This window comes from Bactrocera tryoni, chromosome 1, assembly GCF_016617805.1.
Source record: "Bactrocera tryoni isolate S06 chromosome 1, CSIRO_BtryS06_freeze2, whole genome shotgun sequence".
Lineage (NCBI taxonomy): Eukaryota > Metazoa > Arthropoda > Insecta > Diptera > Tephritidae > Bactrocera > Bactrocera tryoni.
The window spans coordinates 35,876,520-35,894,450 of NC_052499.1; the positions used below are offsets into that span (position 1 = coordinate 35,876,520).

Genomic DNA, 17,931 nt, shown 5'->3' on the forward strand with positions numbered 1-17,931 from the left:
GAGAGGGAACGTAAGAAAAATATATATACATATTAACAACTACGTTCCCTCTGAATTTTCCAGACGCAGTAGAGATCTGGACGAAATAAGCAACTGGAAGTCCACAGAATATGGTCAATTTTTGTTATATTTGGGTATACATAATTGTGTTAAAAGATTGCATACCGGACGATTTGTATTATCATTTTTTATTGCTACATTCCGGTATTCTTCTTCTAAGTTGCGAAAAATCTTGTACAGTACAGTACAGTCCACTGTTGTCAACAAATTGTTAAAAGAATTTGTTAAGTTATTTAGTAATTTTTGTGCACAACATCTTTTGCAATAATTTTTCGACATATATAGTATATAGGTTTATTATTAATTGCAAAAAAGATAAAGATAGATTCTTTTTTAGTAATAAAATAGGGTCTTTGAAAATTGTCAATTTTGACAAAGTTGGTGATGTTTTCAAAGAGCCTTTGGTGCCCTCTTCGGGTTTAGGTATTCTAGTAGGTGAAATTAAAGATGAGGAAATTCAAATTATTAAAAAAGCAGATTTATAATTTAAGTATTTTTCTATTCCAATAGGGAATATATTTATTTTAATTCCTCTATTGTTTAACTTTCGTTATAGGAGAAGAAATGAGCCAATCTCGTATCGCCGAGCCTTATTCGCAGCGTATGGCCACCCAATATAAGTTGCGATACTGTGTTGGTACTGCATAAAATCCTTGAAAGCCGTGGTAGAATAGAATCTCGGCAAGAAGACATGATGAATCGGTTATCAGCTGTAGAAAGCGCTCTTGCTGAGAAGGTATTTATTGAAATAAAATTATTATATTTTAAAATTATTTTAATTATTTATTATTTTGAATTTCAGATGCCAGAACGTGCGGAGATCCAAGCACAAGGTCGATTGTTGCTGGAGTGTAAGGTGCTCTCGGCAAAAACCCACCGCAGTGTAAGCCGCATCACTGGCGCAGCACATTGGTCGATTTCATAGGCCAAAAGTAAAAAAAATAAAAGTTTGAAATTTACCACTGTTTGTAGTAAGGCTATTTCTTAAAACACCAATAAAACTACCGAAAAATACATTTTTGGTCTATCCCATTCGTAGGGGCTACGAAAAGCAAGAGAAGTGAGACAATAGAAACACACCGACTGTGCAAAGAAAATAGCTTAAAAATTCTTCTTCTAAATTGGCGTAGACACCGCTTACGCGATTATAGCCGAGTTAACAACAGCGCGCCAGTCGTTTCTTCTTTTCGCTACGTGGGGCCATTTGGATATTCCAAGCGTAGCCAGGTCCTTCTCCTCCTGGTCCTTCCAATTGAGTGGATGTCTTCCTTTTCCTCTGCTTCCCCCGGCGGGTACAGCGTCGAATACTTTCAGAGCTGGAGTGTTTTCATCCATCCGGAGAACATGACCTAGCCAGCGTAGCCGCTGTCTTTTAATTCGCTAAACTATGTCAATGTCATCGTATATCTCGTACAGCTCATCGTTCCATCCAATGCGATATTCGCCGTGGCCAACGCGCAAAGGACCATAAATCTTTCGCAGAACTTTTCTCTCAAAAACTCGCAACGTCGACTCATCAGTTGTTATCATCGTCCAAGCCTCAGCACCATATAGCCGGACGGGAATTATGAGTGACTTATAGAGTTTGGTTTTTGTTTGTCGAGAGAGGACTTTGCTTCTGAATTGCCTACTCAGTCCGAAGTATCACCTGTTGGAAAGAGCAATACTGTGTTGGATTTCCAGGCTGACATTGTTGGTGGTTCCTAAATAGACGAAATTATCTACAACTTCAAAGTTATGACTGTCAACAGTGACGTGAGAGCCAAGTCACGAGTACGACGACTGTTTGTTTGATGACAGGAGATATTTCGTCTTGCCCTCGTTCACTGCTAGACCTATCTTCTGTCCTTCATTGTCCAGCCTGGAGAAAGCAAAACTAGCGACGCGGGTGTTGAGGCCGATGATATCAATATCATCGGCATACGCCAGCAGTTGTACACTCTTATAAAAGTTTGTACCTGCTCGATTAAGTTCTGCAGCTCGAATTATTTTCTCCAGAAGCAGGTTGAAGAAGTCGCGCGATAGGGAGTCGCCTTGTCTGAAAGCTCGTTTGGTATCGAACGGCTCGGAGAGGTCCTTCCCGATTCTGACGGAGGTTTTGGTGTTGCTCAACGTCAGTTTACACAGCCGTATTAGTTTTGCGGGGATACCAAATTCAGACATCGCGGCATAAAGGCAGCTCCTTTTCGTGCTGTCGAAAGCAGCTTTGAAATCGACGAAGAGGTGGTGTGTGTCGATTCTTCTTTCACGGGTCTTTTCCAAGATTTGGCGCATGGTGAATATCTGGTCGGTTTTTGATTTTCCAGGTCTAAAGCCACACTGATAAGGTCCAATCAGCTTGTTGACGGTGGACTTTAATCTTTCACACAATACGCTCGATAGAACCTTATATGAGATGTTGAGGAGGCTAATCCCACAGTAGTTGGCGCAGATTGTGGGGTCTCCTTTTTTATGGATTGGGCATAGCACACTTAAATTCCAATCGTTGGGCATGCTTTCGTCCGACCATATTTTACAAAGAAGCTGATGCTTCTTCGCCGCCGTGTTTGAATAGCTCGGCCGGTAATCCATCGGCCCCCGCCGCTTTGTTGTTCTTCAGGCGGGTAATTGCTATTCGAACTTCTTCATGGTCGGGCAACGGGACGTCTGCTCCATCGTCATCGATTGGGGAATCGGGTTCGCCTTCTCCTGGCTTTGTGCGTTCACTGCCATTCAGCAGGCTGGAGAAGTGTTCCCTCCATAATTTAAGTATGCTCTGGGCATCGGTCCCTAGATCACCTTTGGGGGTTCTACAAGAGTATGCTCCGGCCTTGAAACCTTCTGTAAGCCGCCGCATTTTTTCGTAGAATTTTCGAGCATTACCCCTGTCGGCCAGCTTATCAAGCTCTTCATACTCACGCATTTCGGCCTCTTTTTCTGTCTGCAGATGCGTCTCGCTTCCCTCTTCAATTCTCGGTATCTATCCCATCCCGCACGTGTTGTGGTCGAACGTAACATTGCGAGGTAGGCAGCCTGTTTTCTCTCCGCTGCGACACGGCACTCCTCGTCGTACCAGCTGTTCTTTAGCACTTTCCGAAAACCAATGGTTTCGGTTGCAGCTGTACGTAAGGAGTTTGAAATGCCGTCCCACAGTTCCCTTATACCGAGTTGTTGACGAGTGCTCGCAGAGAGCAGGAGTAGAGTAGAGAATCGTTCGGCAGTCTGTTGTGATTGCAGCTTCTCGACGCCGAACCTTCCTTGTGTTTGTTGGCGTGCGTTTTTTGCTGCACAGAGGCGGGTGCGAATCTTCGCTGCAACAAGATAGTGGTCCGAGTCGATGTTAGGACCTCGGAGCGCACGCACATCTAAAACACTGGAGACGTGTCTTCCGTCTATCACAACATGATCGATCTGGTTGGTAGTTTTTCGATCCGGAGACAGCCAGGTAGCTTGATGAATCTTTTATGCTGGAATCTAGTACTACAGATAACCATATTTCGGGCCCCGGCGAAGTCGATCAGCCTCAACCCATTTGGGGATGTTTCATCGTGGAGGCTGAATTTACCGACCGTAGTGCCAAAGATACCTTCTTTGCCCACCCTGGCGTTAAAGTCGCCAAGCACGATTTTGACATCGTGGCGGGGGCATCTCTCATAAGTGCGTTCCAAGCACTCATAAAAGGCATCTTTGGTCACATCGTCCTTCTCATCCGTCGGAGCGTGGGCGCAGATCAGCGATATGTTGAAGAACCTCGCTTTGATGCGGATTGTGGCTAGACGTTCATTCACCGGAGTGAATGATAGTACTGGGCGACGGAGTCTCTCTCCCACCACGAATCCCACACCAAACTTGCGCTCCTTTATATGGCCACTGTAGTAAATGTCACAAGGACAGTGACGAGGTCCTTGTCCCGTCCATCGCATTTCTTGGACGGCGGTGATGTCAGCCTTTATTTTTGCGAGGACATCAACTAGCTGGGCAGCGGCACCTTCCCAATTAAGGGTCCGGACATTCCAGGTGCATGCCCTCAAATCGTAGTCCTTATTCCGTTTGCCATGGTCGTCATCAAAAGGGGGGTCTCTCATCCGAGGCTGGTTGTTACTGTTCATTGGGGGTTTTTTTTTTACGTGGCGGGTCCCAAACCCAACGCACAACCCCATGTAGGGGATATTTCGCCTTCTCACTTCAGCTCGCCTTCAAACGGATGTTCTTAGGCTACCCAGAGAATACTTGGTCAAAGACCGGAAGTAGTGAGCTGCTTGAGTCATATGTAAAAGAATCGTTTCTGGCCACTCCTTGCACTCACTTGCGTGAACTTCTACACATGACTCCATCCTCCAGCTTAAAAATTAGCTCTTATAATAAATTAAATTGCGAAATAAAATCGTGTTTAATCTCCATAAATCGAAATGAGTATTGACAATAAAGGCATATGTTATATAACAAAGTAGTTTTTATGTAATAATATGTTGTTTTGTTATTTAAAAACAATTGTTTTACATGTGCCCTTTTGAGTGGTATGTTTTTCGTAATACATCGATTTAAGGTATAGAAAAAGTTGTGATTCCTGTCTTGCCCTTAAAAGAATCAAGTTTGTTGAGATTAGTTATTGTTTTCTAAGTCTATGCTTTTGATTTCAGCTGCAACTTTTTGCAACTTTCTTTGTTATTCATGTTATTGTACCAGGCATGCGATTTTTTGTGTGTTATTTTTTTAAATTTTGTTTATATATGAACGTGTACGTATATTCGTGCATATTTTATTGTTTTTTATGTTTTTTTTTCATCGTACATACTTATATACACATATTTGTGCTTTGGTTTTCATTTTATCATTTTCTCACTTTTATCAAATGTTTATTTTATACGTACTTTTATTTAGGCACATCATATCGGTGTAAACTTTCACGCCTATATATTTTTGAATTTTGGTGTTTAGAAAATGTGTGAAGAAATATCACTTATCACCGAAGCAAATTTAATAAAGCTTCATTATTTACTTATTAGAAGCTTCATTAACAGAAAACTTGATATTAAGTTTTAAAAAGTTTCAAAGGAAAAACAGTTATCCTGAGCCAATAAAGGTCTCAGAATCTGATGTTGAAGTTGAGATAAAAAAATTATTGGACCACAATGCGTCAGAAATGTAATTAATGAACGGAATGAGTCCTCTAACTACCTAATATGAATATGAATATGTGGCTTTGATGGCAATTCTGGTCAGAGCGAATATAAGCAGAAATTTGAAAATTATAATTTGGAAGACAATAATTTATTTGTCACGGCATACTTACATATGTCTCTGTATAACTGATAATAAAATCGCAAAATGATGAAGAGCACAAACAAATTTGGAAAAACTGCAGACCCTTCCTTCGTCCACCCACTATTGGGTCCTGTTCAAATTCAATTTTATAAATGAATTAGTTTAATAAACCCTCAATGCGCTGGACTTGCGCTAGATCCTGCAAAGGAATTAACTTCAAAATATTTCTGGTATTATCTTCCTTCGTCACTCCGTAAAATTTTAATTCACGCTCCTGATGTTATTCACTATGCACCAGTTTCAAATGTAGAGCTCTCATAAGAATTTGCTAAGTCAAGCAATAAGGACGTTAAGATGTATCGACTCCATCATACATGAAAGAACTAACGGATCGCTACAAATCACGATTTTCTAAACCGATTGCTTTTGAGCATAGATCCTTTCATCAGCAGTCAAAGAAACTATCACGCAAAAGTAAATCAATTTTATTAAATTCAGTTTTTGATTTAGTTGAATAATATTCAAAAAAATCCTTTTTTCGTTTATAAATTTTTTTAATTTAATGTATGTATAGTAATTAATTAAAATTTGTTACCATCGGGGGGTGGCAGAGTGGGAAACTTGGCAAAAGTTTCACTTTTATATAAGTATGTATGTATGCAGTGGAAGTAGTTTTGGCCGCTGATTCCATACAAGACCGACCACTGTGCGCAGGGGTGAATGAGGAGCATATTCTGTTGCAAGGCTTACTCCCCAAACATTGCTGAAGGTGGAGGAGCACCTTACACACCAAGCTTACTCTGACGCTATGGTAAGTTTGCCTTACTTTCCATATACATATGTATGTATATACTAGAGGACTCGCCCACGTTTTACTGTGGCTGATACATACATACATAGGTAGTACTACTAATACCAATGTCCAATCGATTGTCAGCCTGGTGGACTACATATTAAGAAACGGTGGAAAGACAAAAAAAAATCGGCCGGCAAGGTTATGGCATCAGTCTTGCAATGCTTCGAAAAGATTTCTGTATATCTCAAATTTTAATAGACCTTTTTATCAACACTTCAGTTATGCCGCTATTTTTTATGCCAGATCTTTTGCAATTTTAAATTGCCTGTCAAGATACCCCCTCCAATAGTTGGCAGGTATGAAAAAAATGTATAGCTACCCATAGGTGTATTGAATCACCTAATTTATTACTTAAGAACGAACAACTCTGCCCACGTTATGAAAACTTGTCTACAGATGTCGCCTTTTACTTTTGCATCGTTTTGTTTATTGCACGTTTACGCCAATTTAAGGTTTGAATATTGGATGCTGCGATGGTAGCGCAATCTATCGGTAAAACATTCCAAAATTAGCAATTAATTATAAATGAAAAATTAATTTAAAAGAACATTTTCCAGTGGACCAAATTGTGAATCTTAACCATTCTCGAATCTCCTTGAACACACATAAAAAATTTCATCGAAATCGGTCCAGCCGTTTAGGAGCAGTTCAATTACAAACACACGGTCAGAAGAATTATATATATGTACATATGTATGTATAAAGATAAATATTTATAGATTAATATAAGTACATTTATAGGCGGCCAGTATCCCAAATCTAAAATCTACCAAGGCCTCGATAGAGAAGGTCATGCAGTCCTTATTTAGTGACGAGTTGGTGTGACTATATAACTACGATGGAAAAGCGGAAAAAAAGGCCTTAAATAAATTAAAAATAGTGGATATCACTCTCGGTAATATTAATCTATTTATATTATTTCCTTTTTAGTTGTTCCTTTTTAATTTTTTCTTTTTAATTATTAATATTTTATATATAGCTGCATTTGCAAGTATGCACGATAAGAAAATTTTAGCTGTAAGACATTTTGTTAGTTTAAGCCATAATCGCTATAAACATATAAGACGTAATATGAGGAATTAGAGGTTTTTAAATTTAAGGCAGATGTCGTTGTAGGGCATATCCATTTTGGATGTATGTTCCCCAACTGGCCAGTGCCCTGTTGTGGTAGCTGTTACTCTGTAAATGCTTTTTCTTGACCTATTTAATAAATCGTTGGTTCTTTTCCTGCCATATTTTGGCCATAATTGTTTAGTTATGGCGTATTTTGTAATGTTCTTCCACCTGTTATTTGCAACTTGTTGAAATTGTCTATTGATCTCTCCTTTGATCGATCCTAGCGGGCTTGGTATTAGCTCCGCCTCGGATTCGTTGAGGAAAGCTCCTGTCTTTGCCAACTCGTCTGCTTTTTCGTTACCGAAAATGTTCCTGTGGCCGGGAACCCAGATAAAGTTTCGTTGGAACTTGTCTTATATTGAGCTTAGTGCTCTCTTGCAGTTGTGAACTATGCTGGAATTTGTCATAGGTGAAGCCAACGCCAGGAGCGCCGCCTGGCTATCCGTAAATATAGTTGCTTTATGTATATTCCCGTGGTTTTCTAATAGAACTTCGCAGTCTTTTTCTATGCCTAGTACTTCTGCTTGGATGATGCTAGCCGAGTTCGGTAGACGTATAGAGAGAGATATGCCTAGATCAGCGGAGAATACCCCCGTGCCTACTCCGCAGTCCATTTTGGATCCGTCGGTATAGACTGAGATGGTATCCTCCTCTCCTATTGAACCTCTTCTCCATTCTGGTCTAGATGGTATCCTCACCTGAAAGTGTCTATTGAAGACCAGCTTTGGAAGAATGTAGTTTGATTTATTAATGGTGAGCTTGTTTAGGATAACACTATGTCCGTAGTTCTGCTGATTCCAACCTTCCTATTCTTTTACTCTTATCGCCACAATAGCGGCTGTTTTGTGAATACAAATGTCCATTGGTAGTTGATGCAGGATCACATTGAGCGCATCAGTCGGACATGACCTGATTGCTCCAGTAACACCCGCACATGCTGCTATTTGTATACTAAGTATATAATTTTTTAATTTTGTATTGTTTGTTTAGCGCTGGCCACCATCCCAGAGCTCCATAGGTAAGAATAGGTCTTATGACAGCCGTATACATCCATATCATTATACTTGGGTTGAGGCCCCAATTATTGTTAACGATTTTCTTACAAGTATAGTAGGCCATGCATGCTTTGTTTATTCTTTTTTCTATATTTATTTTCCAGGACAGTTTGGTGTCAATCTCCTGTGTGGGGGATGGAGTGAGTATTGTACCATTTAGTACCGGAAGTTGAAACTAGGTATTTTGGTTCTGCTTGTGAATAGCATCAGTTCTGTTTTGTTCGGGTTAACTCCTAGTCCATTGTTTCTAGCCCATAGGTTTAACCTTCGAAGTGCTCTTTCCATAATCTTGCTGACTGTTGAAGGAAACATTCCTGATACCAACAACACTATATCGTCTGCATACGCTACTGCTTTCACTCCTCCACCGTTTAGTTGGAGTAGTATTTCGTTCAGCGCTGCAACCCATAGAAGCGGAGAGAGGACCCCCCTTGAGGCGTTCTTCTACTCACATAACTTGTTTTGTTGCATGCTGTTCTCAAGCATCGGTGTCATCTATGCCACCATGTGCCAGGGAATTAATTATCGCATTTACTTCTATGTTATTGAAGGCGCCCTCTATGTCTAGAAAAGCAGCCATGGTGTATTGATTGTGGTGTAGTGATTTTTCAATTACACTTATCACCTCGTGAAGGGCAGTTTCGGTTGATCGGCCCATTATGTACACATGTTGGGACTTCGATAACTTATCCGCCGTTATTGTTCTTACGTGTAGATCTATTAGCCTTTCTAGTACCTTCAGCATAAAGGAGGTAAGGCTTATACTTAGGTCTAAAATCCTTGGCATTCTCGTGTGTTCTTCTGACTGGTTTTAGAAGGAACAAAACTTTACTTCTTTTCCAACTTCTTGTGATGTAAGATCGTTGAATGCTAGCTTTGTATATATTTTCAAGCCTTTGGACCATTGGTTCTATCAGTTTTTGCAGCATTATGGGCATAATCCCGTCAGGGCCTGCCGCTTTAAATGGTGCAAAACTATTTATGGCATATTTGATTTTTCTTTTGTCTATTATTTGGCTTCGATAATCAGCTGCGTTCAACGGTGGTTCTGGTTGAACCCTCGTTGAAGGTGTTTGCTTACTTTCGGGGGAAGTGGGTTTTAATTAGTACCTCCAGAGACTCTTTTGCCGAGGAGGTCCATTCACTTCCCTCCGGCCTAATGTAGGCAGTATTAATATGATCTTTGGATAGCATTTTGCTCAGCTTAGCGGTTTCTCTGCAACTTTCTATCGATGTGCAGAAAGATCGCCATGAGTCGTTTTTAGCTTTCCTGACTGTTTTTTTTGTATCTTTTCATAATGTCTTTATATGGCTGCCAGATTTTGGTTTTAAAACTCTCATCGAAAGCTTTCCTTAGTTGTGTTCTCAAATTCACTGTTCCACCAAGGAAGAGACTTTCTCTTTTTCAAAACTGTTAGCAGAGTAGATGTATTGAAAGTTGTGGTTAAGATTTTTTTCTAACTTCTCTCATTTTGCCCAGCCTAGCGGTTTGTCTGCAACTTTCTATCGATGTCCAGAAAGATCGCCATGAGTCGTTTTTAGCTTTCCTGACTGCTTTTTTGTATCTTTTCATAATGTCTTTCTCTTTTCAAAACTGTTAGCGGAGTAGATTTATTGAAAGTTGTGGTTAAGATTTTTTTCTAACTTCTCTACTTCTGAATCTAGTTCCTGAGGATTTCTGATACTCTTATGCCTCCCTTTTCAAGGAATTTTGTTGCTATAATGGCAAATTTTTCCCATGCTGCTCTTCTAGGGTTCCGGTATGTGAGAGGAGCACTGTATTTCTTGCGGATGTCGGAGTGATCCGACATGGAAGGCTCATCGGATACCCTCCAGTTATCCACAACGAAACTGTCTGTGTCTGTTGATAGCGTGAGGACAAGAGCTTATCGCCCTTGTTGCATATACTTAGATTACTATTCAGAATACATATACTGCAAGAGTGACTCACCTCTGGTGTTTATGCTGGAGCTTCCCCCCCATACGGTGTGCCTTGCGTTTGCATCACACCCTATTAGGATATCTTCCTTCCTGTTCTCCTCTATTAGACTGGTGAGCCGAGGCCGTGACCAGGAAGAAGGGCTTTTCATTCTGTTCCACCTCTACCGCTGTGATATCTGCTGTGCTGTAATTAGGACAAAGAAATGCATTTATACTTTTATTGATAAGAATGCATGCCCTAGGTTTACCTTTGTTCCGTGTGTAAAACAGGTTATAGTTGCTGCAGTTCAGCCCTTTAATGATATCTTCAATGGCCCAGGGAAGACTTTAAAATCTTTTTTCACTCTTTTATTTTCAGCTATGTATTAATAATTCTTTTCTTTAATTAATATTTTTTCAGATGAAATTATTTTTTTAAATTAAATATATTTTTATTTACCCAATGTTACCGTTAATATATTTAATGACAATAAATTACAATTTTATGTAAATATGTATTAAAACTAATAAAATTAATAATTTAAAAGTTAAAAAGTTTTCTTTGAAATTTTAAGAAATTTTTAAAGTAGGAATCAAAAAATGCAACCCTGCATCAGCCGTCGATTGGGGATATTAGAGCAGGATAGATATACTTTTTTATATGACACTGCTGAATGCATGCGCAATGTTAGCTGCCAAAAATACCGATGTTGTTGACTTAAACTGGAAGATTCAAAGTGAAATTCCAGGAGACTTGCGCTCATACGAATCGATCGATCGTCTTGGCAATGAAAACGACGCCGTGAATTATCCAGTGGAATTTCTACATCCTTTGGCTAGGCTTGGTAAGCCACCGCATCATTTGCGTCTCAAAGTTGGATCTGTAGTTATTATGCTTCGCAATCTTCATGCGCCGAAACTGTGTAATGGAACCCGACGGATTGTGACGCACCTATCGAATACAAGGGAGCAGAATGCTTGATTCTACGAATTCTCTTGACTTCTAACGATTTGCGATTTCAGTTCAAGTGTATTCCGTTTCCAGTGAAAATTGCATTTGAGATGACAATCAACAAGACACAAGTATAATCGCGTAGTGTGTGGGATAAATTTGGAAATGCTATGTTTTTCACACGGCCAGATATATGTACATACTTATGTACATACGTGGCGTGCTCACGAGTTCGAAAACCATCTTTTCTGTACACCGGAACAGAAATCAAAAAATGTTGTTTATCAAGCTGCGTTACATTGGAAAAAAAATTCAATGATAAATTAAACTTTCTTTTCATTTCAAAACACATAATTTTACGCAGGAAAACGACTGTGGGGTAAGCTAGTTATTTATAAAAATAAATAACCCACATAGATTATTAAATTATTCTCAGAATACTTCATTAAAGCCATTCGCCACAAACATTCTGCGCTTTCGTTCGAATAGTTCCTGACTAGAAGTACATATGTATGGTTATTTACAAAACAATAACATACAATCAAAGATATATGTAAATAGTTATAGAGGACTATTTCTAGGACTTTTAAAAAAGTTGTAGGCGGGCAATTTGAGTCAGATATTCTAATCTGTTTAGTGCTTTGTAGTGAGCGTCAGTTGTAAAAGGAAAGCGGTATATCATTTTTGGATGGGGGATGAATAGTTTCTTCTTCAGAATCCTCATCGTTTTCCAAGGCGCTAGAAGTCATACTCCTTGAGTCAGAAATATACTTTGTACTTTTCCAAAACATGGGGCGATACTTCAGTTTGCCATTTTTGGCAGTCCTCGTCAAAAACGTCATTGCTTTCACCGCATAACTCTTCATAGTATAGCTACACGATACCTAAATAGAAACATGAATTATATTGTCGCATTAGTTAATAATTTTATTTGTTCAACGTTTTGTTCAATAATTTTGCTTCCATTTATCAAGCCATGCAGTGCTTTTTCTATACTTCAAAAAGTTCGAATCTTTATTGTTTTTGGAAGATATAGCACAAGTGCCACATTCAAATGATATTGCAGTACCTTCTTTGTTTATCACAATTGAGGAAATTGTACTCGCCGAAACACCGCCATATCTATCTATGTATGTAGATTAGTTTTAGGTAATGCAAATAACCGTTAAATGAACACAACTGCTACGGAAGGCATACACGAATCAATTATTGTACCGATTTCATCGAATTGTACAACTGATTGATTCGTATATGGGCCAGTTGTATGAGTTGTACCAACTGGTTGGATGAAAATCTAAATTTTTTGATATTTTGTGAAGTTGATTGTGTTAGTTGGATAATGTTTGGGTTGGTCGTGCGATTTCAAACGATTTCGCTATTTTATTTCGGCTGTCAAAGAGAGCGCGTCTACGAAGCAAAGAACAAATAAAAATGAGTGAAAGCGATCGGCAAATCCGCGAATTTATCGAAGTGTATAAAACTATGCCGGAGTTATGGAACAGTAAACTGGACTGTTATAAAAATAAAAAAGTACGCCGTAGAAGCTACATACCAAAAACTTTTTTTAGAATTAAAAAAAATAAAAAGTAATGCGTCGATAGATGAAATTAAAAAAACTGTCAAATATGCGTACTTGCTATCGCGGGAGCTGAAAAAAACTTTACATAGTGAAACATTAGGTGCAGGGACTGATGAATTATACGTTTCACCTCTATGGTATTTCGAGGAGCTCGACTTTTGCGGGACCTGGAAGTACCTATGCCTAGTGTAACATCCATCAGTGCGGATGAAGAGGAAGAAGCGCCCGTTCGCGTGGTGTGTTGAAAAAACATTTAAAAGTTTTATTGATTTTATTTATGAGATTATGTTTTTTTACACAGCAATCGTCGAAGAAGTTTAAAAAAGTGGCCACCGAAAGAACGGAGTTTCTAAAGAAATCAACCGAGCATTTGGAGACATCCAAAAAACAAATGGATGAAGCAGAAACTTATGCAAAGGCATGGGCTTGCATGTACAGGCAAATGAAACCAGAGCAGCAACCTTTTGCAAAGCAAGCAGTAGACGAAGTAATGCTGCTTCGCCGATTTGGAAAATTATGTTTCAATTATCTGCACAGTCCTTCAAGCTCGCCAAATTTAAGTAGTCCGCATGTATCACGAACCAGCTCGCCTTTTTTAAGTAATGACTCGCAACTTTATATTTCGACATCTTCTGTAAGTCCAACTGAATCAACATCACGCTCGGCACATTTTACTTCTATGCCAACTAAAAGTCCTATAGAATCAACTACATATTACCCACGTTTTATTTCTGTGCCAACTAGAAGTCCTTTAGAATCAACATCACATTCGCCACGTTTTATTTCTGTGCCAACTGGAAGCCCCATACAAGCAACATCACAAATAATTGAAAGAACTCCAGAGTTACACTTTTCAGATGCAAACGAAAGTCAATACACAAGTGTTCTTGATTTGTTTAATGACTCGCAATATCAATGAATTAAAACATATTAAGACAGAGTACATATATTTTATTTTATTTTTCTCATTTTTTTTTTTAAATTATTATTTTTAGTTCATTTTTTATGTATTAGTTATAAGAGAATGAATATATGTAAGTTTTATTTAACCCTTAGCCACCTAACGCCGGTCACAGTGACTCTACCGTTTTTTATTTTTTAAATATTCCCGTTATTATGCAAGCTGCGCAGTTGTCCGACTATGTACTTTTTCTTTTCTCTCGTCAGTTCGTTTTGTGCAATCAGGCAGTCAACACGTGTACCAATTCAAAAACTAGAGGTAAAACATTTTTGCTTGCGGTCATTGTGACCGACGTTAAGTGTTTATGGAATTTTAGTGCCGATAATTTTTTTTGTGGTTTTATAGAGTTATTATGTTTTCGCATGATCAAAACATCGGTAAATGGCTGCAAGAGTTGGACTCGGAGTCGGAGTTTGAAGGAAGTTGCAATGAATTACCAAATGAAGACTGCAGTGACATAGAAGACGCTCCTGTAGACCACGTAATTGATGGCGAATGTCAGCCAGAATCGGAAATAGAACTAAATGAGTCAGAACAATCGCGTAAGAAAGAAACCGCGATCGAGTGTTCGTTTTCTGACGACGATATACCACTGGCAAGGTATAGGAGTTATTTCGGTAAGAACCGGTTTCGTTGGTCTGCTTTTCCCGCGATTTCAAGGTCAAGAACTGCACAGCATAACATTGTACGAGACGTACTTGGTCTCAAACCTCTCTTCAGAGATGTGTTGCACAGAAATACAAAACCCCTAGATTTGTGGAATTTGTTTTTTTTTTTTAAATGATATGTTAGACGAAATTATACCCCACACAAACGAAAAAATCAGAAAAATGAGGCCTAACTATCAAAACAAAACATGTGTTCAGGATTTAGATATAATTGAAATTAGCTGAAGATCTCGTGAAACCACATTTAGAACGCCGTGCATACCAGAATGGATTACACAGAGAACTTCAAGGAGCTATTCGCCGTGTACTGAAAATGGATCAAGTACCCAGTACATCGCTGGCCGACAACGTAGAAAAATTTGAAAAACGTAAAACCTGTTCACTATGTGATCCCAAAAAGAAACGCAAGACATTCCACATGTGTTTTGAATGCAAAAATCCAAATTGTATTGAATGTTCCCAAAAAATGTGTATTGTTTGAAGAAGTCGAAAACGCGATGCCAAAACTCCAAAAGCATTTTCAACTTTAACTCGTGCTGAGCTCAGAGTTTTGTTAAACAGCATTTCATTCTCTGTCAAATTGTTGTGACCAAATGGTTTTAAAACATTTTTTCCTCAAAGCAAAAGCCGCATCCGACATAAACACAAAATGGAGTGAATCTTCGTCTGCAAGCACTGCTTGTGGTTCCGGTAAATTTAAATTTCCACTTTCCAACTTTTTAAATAATTTCGAATTTCCGAAAACGCCTCCATCGGAAATTCGTCCATTTGCACCTAAATTTACCATTAAAAAGTTGGAGTTGCTGTCAACAATTGCCAACAAGATAATATTGAATGTCTTTTTATAATTAAAATAGAATGAACCGGAGTTAGGAGGACGTGAAATATTTATGAGCTTTCCATCGAGCGCGCCTAGACAGTTGGGAAACATCGACTTCTCTAAAATTGGTCAGCTACAGCCATCCATTGCTCAGATGTTTTAGGAAGGTAAAAATATATATAAATAAAATGTATAACTCCGATATACTTTTAATACTACCTTAATTGAGTCTTTTATAACTTTTATAATGGCCTCGCACGTCTCAATTACAATTTTACCAATCGCTTGCGCAGATATTGCGGTTGTACATTTTAGACCATTTTCTTTTTTTCCGAATGTTTTTTTGCTCCTGTTCTTCTTCTTCCGCTAAAACTTCATTTATAATAAGTAAAGCAACAACTTCCGAACTCATGTTTAAAGCTTAGTACGCAGCTCTCAAGAAACGTAAAAACTTCATATAAAAAAATGCTTAAGAAACGTGCTAGTACGCAGCTCTCAAGAAATCTAGTACTAATTTTTGATACTTTTTTTCAGTAAAATGTGAATATGGCAAACCTGGTTTTGCGAAGAAACATCAAATCAACAATTGTTTCTTGAAGGAAATTCGAAGTAATCGTCAAATTCATCCTAAAGTAGCTGAAATCATTATTATGAAGTATATTCCATTTTGAAATATTGCATAAAACCTACCAATCATCAACAACATTTCTTAAATCTCAATGAAAATATTTATGTTACCATACACATACACATACATATTACGCACGAAGTTTGTTTTCTTTGTTTATTCTCTCTTGCTCTTCTAATGTAAATCATTCACAATGCGTAACCAGCTGTCAAAATTACTTGAGAAATAATGTATTTTTTTTTCTTGAGAAATTACTTGAGAGCTGCGTACCAACCTTAAGCAACGACGTGAATATTCAAAATGAAGTTGGCCTCAAAATTGTATTAAAAGTTATGTCGTATGTGGCGACAAGGGCAATTTCTCGCCCAACTCAATCAATCAACTAATTGTTGTGTGTATGCCCTCCATTATACTCGTACTTGTATCAGTTATTAATTTAAAATATTAGAGAAGAACAGGAGCAATAAGCACATAAAAAAGTGTGTCATAAACAATGAAGGCGAAATGACAATGTGATGATCATGCGAAAACTATTTATGTCAGCAATGGCAACAACAACAGTTATGTGCATATATGAAGTTACATACATATGTATGTGCAATATATTATGCATATTTGTGTACAGTGGTATCTCGATAGCCCGGACACCCTTTAGTCCGGACACCTCTAAAATCCGGACATTGCTATTATCCGGACAGTTTTATATTTTTTACCCTTTAATCCGGACGCTACAAAAAATGCAGACATTTGTTTCTCTTTTCGCTTTGGTATTATGATTTTTACTTTGCATTGTGAGTTTTTGCTGCAGCAGTTCGAAGAATATCGGTACTTTAACGAAAAAATGTGCGTATATACATATGTACTACATACGTACTTAATGTATTGCCAATTATGGTGTATTTATTCCAAGAATGATATTATTCTCTACACGGCGGTGCACCGTTTGTTTATTCATAGTTCGTGAAGTGGCACAGTGACTGGACTTGCATTAAATTTCTTTGTTATTAAAATGAGCGGCAGACAAATAAATAAAAGAGCTCATAAAATCCTATCTATTCAGAAAAAAACGTGAAATATTAGATCGCCTTGATAAAGGAAAATCAATTAGATACGTTGCAGAACAATTTCGGGTAACAAAATCTACTGTATTTGACATAAAAAAAAAACGTGATGCTATCAGAAAGTATGCGTCCAACTGTGTAAAACCAGGTTAGTTAAAGCGGAACCAATTTTGGTTTCCAAATTTAATAACTTAGTGGTATTTCTCAAAAAAAAGGCAGACTATGAGACTAGGAGAACATCCGGATATGGAGAAGGCCTGAATGACTTGGTTTGTTCAACAGAGAAACCAGAATATTCCTATATCAACCGAAATGATTCAACACAAAGCAAAATATTTCTATAATCAAATAACTGGCAAAAATGATTTTGGGGCAAGTTTGGGGTGGATTTCAAATTTTAAAGCACGACATGGCATAAGGAAATTAAAAATTTGTGGTGAAAAAGTAAGCAGTGATGTTTCTGCAGTGGAACCATTCAGGCAAAAATTAAAATCTATTATAGAAGAAATGGACCTAGACCATGACCAGATTTATAATGCAGATGAATCGGCAGCTTTTTGGAAAGTTATTCCTGCAAATACATTGGCGCACTCGCAAGAAAAATCTGCATCTGGTCGAAAAATTTCAAAGGATCGCGGAACTTTTATGCCTTGTTGCAATGCATCTGGCACACATAAGCTACCCCTTTTGGTAATAGGCAAATCAACTAATCCACGATCATTTCAAAATTGAAATGTGCCTGTAACTTATAAAGCAACTAAAAAAGGTTGGATGTCAACGTTCTTTCGTGTCAAATTTCTTTCCCGCAAATAACCATTAAAAAAAATATCTATAATCCGGACACCCCCGTTATCCGGACGACCCCAACATCAAGGGTGTCCGATCTATCGAGATACTACTGTATATACATCCATATGTATGCAGCTACATCATTTTTCACGCTGCTTATTGCGCATCATGTATGTACATTCATATGTATGTATGTACATACTTACATTCTCAAATGAAGAA

General features: G+C 38.2%; 2 pseudogenes; one reads left to right on the plus strand and one right to left on the minus strand.

The window, feature by feature from the left end:
* LOC120766794 overlaps positions 1 to 7,243 on the plus strand; it is a 49,027-nt pseudogene extending 41,784 nt beyond the window's left edge.
* A 6,253-nt stretch (positions 7,244 to 13,496) lies between these two features.
* LOC120766799 lies at positions 13,497 to 15,342 on the minus strand (annotated as a pseudogene).
* Positions 15,343 to 17,931: the final 2,589 nt, after the last annotated feature.